This window comes from Caretta caretta, chromosome 9 (genome assembly GCF_965140235.1).
Source record: "Caretta caretta isolate rCarCar2 chromosome 9, rCarCar1.hap1, whole genome shotgun sequence".
Classification (NCBI taxonomy): domain Eukaryota; kingdom Metazoa; phylum Chordata; order Testudines; family Cheloniidae; genus Caretta; species Caretta caretta.
This window is the reverse complement of record NC_134214.1, coordinates 926753-932752: the sequence shown is the minus strand read 5'-3', so window position 1 is coordinate 932752 and position 6000 is coordinate 926753.

Below are 6000 nucleotides of genomic sequence, written 5' to 3'. Positions count from 1 at the left end.
GCTGCAGTTTCCACGGTATGCATCTGATGAAGTGAGCTGTAGCTCACGAAAGCTCATGCTCAAATAAATTGGTTAGTCTCTAAGGTGCCACAAGTCCTCCTTTTCTTTTTGCGAATACAGACGAACACGGCTGTTACTCTGAAACCAGTCAAATGAAAAACGTCGCATTCAATTACATCATGTAATGGCAGACAGCTAAAAAGTGACAAGTTTTTAAAGTGCTTATATACAAATGCTAGACGTCTAAATAATAAGATGTATGAGCTATAGTGCCTTGTATTAAATGAGGATATTGATATAACAGGCATCACAGAAACTTGGTGGAATGAGGATAATCAATGGGACACAGTATATCGGAAGGACAGAACAGATCGTGCTGGTGGGGGGAGTGGCACTATATGTGGAAAAAAAGCTTATAATCAAATGAAGTAAAAATCTTAAATGAACCAAACTGTATCACAGAATCTCTATGGATAATAATTCCATGCTCGAATAATAAGACTACAGCAGTAGGGATATATTACCAACCACCTCACCAGGATGGTGATAGTTACTGTGAAATGCTCAGGGAGATTAGAGAGGCTATTAAAATAAACTCAGTAATAATGGGGGATTTCAACTATGCCCACATTGATTGGGTACATGTCACCTCAGGACGGGATGCAGAGATAAAATTACTTGACACCTTAAATGACTGCTTCTTGGAGCAGCTAGTCCTGGAACCCACAAGAGGAGAGGCAATTCTTGATTTAGTCCTAAATGGAGCACAGGATCAGGTCCAAGAGGTGAATATAGCTGAACCGCTTGGTAATAGTGACCATAATATAATTAAATTTAACATCCCTGTTGTGGGGAAAACACCACACCAGCCCAACACGGTAGCATTTAATTTCAGAAAGGGGAACTACACAAAAATGAGGAGGTTAGTTAAACAGAAATTAAAAGGTACAGCATCAAAAGTGAGATCCCTGCAAGCTGCGTGGAAACCTTGTAAAGACACCATAATAGAGGCTCAATGTAAATGTATACCCCAAATTAAAAAAACATAGTAAGAGAACCAAAAAAGTGCCACTGTGGCTAAACAACAAAGTAAAAGAAGCAGTAAGAGACAAAACGGCATCCCTTAAAAAGTGGAAGTTAAATCCTAGTGAGGAAAATAGAAAGGAGCATAAACTCTGGCAAATGATGTGTAAAAATATAATTAGGAAGGCCAAAAAAGAAGTTGAAGAATAGCTAGCCAAAGACTCAAAAAGTAATATCAAAAAAAATTTTAAGTACATAAGAAGCAGGAAGCCTGCTAAGCAACCAGTGGGGCCACTGAACGATCGAGATGCTAAAGGAGCATGCAAGGATGATAAGGCTATTGCAGAGAAACTAAATGAATTCTGTGCATTGGTCTTCAAGGCTGAAGATGGGAAGGACATTCCCAAACCTGAGCCATTCTTTTTAGGTGACAAATCTGAGGAACTGTTCCAGATTGACATGTCAATAGGGGAGATGTTGGAACAAATTGATAAATTAAACAGCAATAAATCACCAGGACCAGATGGTATTCACCCAATAGTTCTGAAGGGACTCAAATGTGAAATTGTAGAACTACTAACTGTAGTCTGTAACCCATCATTTAAATCAGCTTCTGTACCAAATGACTGGAGAATAGCTAATGTGACGCCAATTTTTAAAAAGGGCTCCAGAGGTGATCCCGGCAATTACAGACTGTAAACCTGACTTCAGTACCGGGCAAACTGGTTGAAACTATCATAAGAACAAAACTGTCAGACACATAGATGAACATAATTTGTTGGGGAAGAGTCAACACGGTTTTTGTAAAGGGAGATCGTGCCTTACCAATCTACTAGAATTCTTTGCGGGGTCAAGAAGCATGTGGACAAGGGGGATCCAGTGGCTAAAGTGTACTTAGATTTACAGAGAGCCTTTGACAAGGTCCCTCACCACAGGCTCTTAAACAAAGTAAGCTGTGATGGCATAAGGGGGAAGGTCCTCTCAGGGACTGGTAACTGGTTAAAAAATAGGGAATAAAGGTTAGGAATAAATGGTCAGTTTTCAGAATGGAAAGCAGTAAATAGTGGTGTCCCCCAGGGGTCTGTACTGGGCCCAGTCCTATTCAACATATTCATAAATGATCTGGAAAAAGGGGTAAACAGTGAGGTGGCAACATTTGCAGATGAGACAAAACTACTCAAGATAGTTAAGTCCCAGGCAGACTGCGAAGAGCTACAAAAGGATCTCTCAAAACTGGGTGACTGGGCAACAAAATGGCAGATGAAATTCAATGTTGATAAATGCAAAGTAATGCACATTGGAAAACATAAATCCCAACTATACATATAATGATGGGGGTCTAAATTAGCTGTTACCATTCAAGAAAGAGATCTTGGCATCATTGTGAATAGTTCTCTGAAAATATCCACCCAACATGCAGTGGCAGTCAAAAAACTGAACAGAATGTTGGCAATCATTAAGAAAGGGGTAGATAAGAAGACAGAAAATATCATATTACTTCTATATAAATCCATGGTACACCCACATCTTGAATACTCTGTGCAGATGTGGTCACCCCAAAAGATATATTGTAATTGGGAAAGGTTCAGAAAAGGTCAACAAAAATGATTAGGGGTATGGAACAGCTTCCATATGAGGAGAGATTAATCAGACAGGAACTTTTCAGCTTGGAAAAAAGATGACTAAGGGGGATATGATCGAGGTCTATAAAATCATGACTGGAGTGGAGAAAGTAAATAAGGAAGTGTTATTTACTCCTTCTCATAACACAAGGACTAGGGCCCACCAAATGAAATTAATAGGCAGCAGGTTTAAAACAAACAAAAGGAAGTATTTTTTCACACAATGCACAGTCAACCTGTGGAACTCTTTGTCAGAGGATGCTGTGAAGGCCAAGACTGCATTCAAACAAGAACTAGATATGTTCATGGAGGATAGGTCCATCAGTGGCTATTAGCCAGGATGAACAGGGATGGTGTCCCTAGCCTCTGTTTGCCAGAAGCTGGGAATGGGCGACAGGGCATGGATCACTTGATGATTCCCTGTTCTGTTCATTCCCTCTGGGGCACCTGGCACTGGCCTCTGTCGGAAGACAAGATACTGGGCTAGATGAACCTTTGGTCTGACCCAGTAGGGCCATTCTTATATATTTATGAGAAGTGTTAGAGACAGCATATTCTACAAAACTGTACCAGGTGTGAACACAGCTCTTGACAATTGTATTAGCTGACATGATGTTGAATTTGGTTTGTTCTGACTGTGTTGACCACAAAACCATGGATCAGGATCAAATTTCATAGTGGACAGTAAGGCACTATGGGACCAATTCTGGCTGCTCCAGCAGGGGTGCATGAGGGAGTGTGGTGGTTTTTCATAATGTTTCAAAGGGGGAAGATGAAGCTTTGTGGGGTTCACTGTCAAGCTGCTAATGCTTGCCTCCACTATCTGCCCACTTCTTAAGATTTTAATGCTACACCTTTGTGCTTTCTCCCATGCTGGCCCACAGGCTTGGAAGGCACTTCTTGTAAATTTCCACACAGCTACCCCTTTATCCACCCTAAAATTCCTCCTTAAAACTTCCCTTTGCCATAATACCATCAAAAATCTTGACAACAGTTAGACTGCTGGTGTGCTGAAACTATATCTACTACACTGACCATTGTCTCATTGTTTCCTTGTTTCCTTCCTCCATCAGTCTGTCTCTGGCCAACTGTAGTCTCTTCTCTTATCATTAGATTGTAAGCCCTTGGGGCAGGGACCATCTCTTTGTTCTGTGTCTGTACAGCATCTATAACTAGGACCCCATGTGCTATGGTAATACAAATAATGAAGTGCATTTGAAGGAGAAACATGAAGCGGGAGAGGGTGAAGTTTCAGGGATACGGCTGCATGGAAGAAGGCATGAAAATGGGAGAGGGAGAAGGAAACGTTTGTTCTGATTGGTTGTGTGGCTTGGGTGGAAGCAGCGAGGGGTTGTGTGGAAGTGTGAGGCAGGTATTTAGACACCTTGCACAGCCCTACATTAATACAAAATAATTTTTTAGAGAAGTCTATCACCTCAGGTAATGTTACTCTGTCACCTGAAGTTAAGAGGCACCAGTTATCAAAGAATCAATACACAGAGCACAGTGACACCGCCCACCCCTCTCCTCGAGTAAGGTTATTACGGAAAAAAATGTTGAAACCATGGAAAGAAGTGAAAACAAGCAGGACTAAAGCAGCAAAATCCAGGAGATTTCAGAACAGATACAGGATCTGAGAAATGTTGCAAACTTTCTCTTAATTAGGCCTCAGAGAGAGCAATCCAGAGAGTGACCAGGTTGCTGCTCCCTGAGAATACTGTTCAGATATATCTAGGACAGGTGTTTGTAGAAGAAGGAGAAGGATATTACTTTGCACTACTATAGCTTATGAGGCTTTCCAAGAGCCTGATTCTGCCCCCCTCACTAACACTGAGTAGTACTTACCTCTGCGAGTGGTTCCAAGGTCCTTATTTATACACTGTAATCAGTGGGACTTCTTACAGAGTAAGGGACTTCTCAAAAGAGCACTGTGTGGGACTGAAGTGGTAACTAGGCCTTGTCCTAGCCTACTGCACAAGGGGGAATCTCACCTGCTGTGAATAAGGGTGGGATGATTACAAAGAGTGGATGGGTTAGCTTGCTATGTTACTGTGACACAGTAGAGGGAGATATTGCTTGGCAATTGAGCGTATTTGGTCACTCGATTACAGACCTAAAAATTGCAATTCTTCAACAAAAAAACTTCAAAAACAGACTCCAACGAGAGACTGCTGAATTGGTATTAATTTGCAAACTGGATACAATTAACTTAGGCTTGAATAGAGACTGGGAATGGATGGGTCATTACACAAAGTAAAACTATTTCCCCATGTTTATGCCAAACCCCCCCCCCCCACACACACACTGTTCCTCAGACGTTCTTGTCAACTGCTGGAAATGGCCCACCTTGATTATCACTACAAAAGGCTCCCCTCTCACCTGCTCTCCTGCTGGTAATAGCTCACCTTAAGTGATCACTCTCGTTATAGTGTGTATAGTAACACTCATTGTTTCATGTTCTCTGTGTATATAAATCTCCCCACTGTATTTTCCACTGAATGCATCCGATAAAGTGAGCTGTAGCTCACGAAAGCTTATGCTCAAATAAATTTTTGTTAGTCTCTAAGGTGCCACAAGTCCTCCTTTTCTTTTTGTCAAAGAAATAAAGCGTAACAGGAGTGGTGTACATAAGACACAGGAGGTAATGGCCCTGCTCTACTTAGGCTGGTGAGGCCTGTGTCCAGTTCAGGGTGCAACACTTTAGGAAAGATGTGGACAAACCAGAGAGAGTCCAGAGGAGAGCAACAAAAATGATCAAAGGTTTAGAAAATCTGACTTACTTTAGAAAATCTGACTTACGAGGAAAGGTTAAAAGAACTGGGTATGTTTAGCTTTGAGAAAAGCAGACTGAGGGGGGACCTGATAACTGTCCTCAGATATGTTGCGGGTGGTTATAAAGAGGAGAGTGATTGATTGTTCTCCATGTCCACTGAAGGTAGGACAAGAAATAATGGGATTAATCTGCAGCAAGGGAGATTGAAGTTAGATATTAGGAAAAACTTTCTCACTATAAGGGTAGTTAAGCTCTGGAACAGGCTTCCAAGGGAAGCTGTGGAGTCCCCATCACTGGGGGTTTTTAAGGACAGGTTGGACAAACACCTGTCAGGGCTGGTCCAGGTTTAGTTGGACCTGTCTGGGTGCAGGGGGCTGGACTTGAGGATTTCTTGAGGTCACTTTCAGCTCTACATTTCTATGATTCTGTGTAGGAGGAAAAACCCCAAAGAGATATTGTTGAAACAAGCTCAGTAAAGCCAGATAAACTAAATAAGGACATTGTGGATCATTCTGTCCTGTGAAGTTCAAATCCAGAACTGCAGCTGCAAGAGGCTCCATTACCTTTGCTCAAGATGTATAG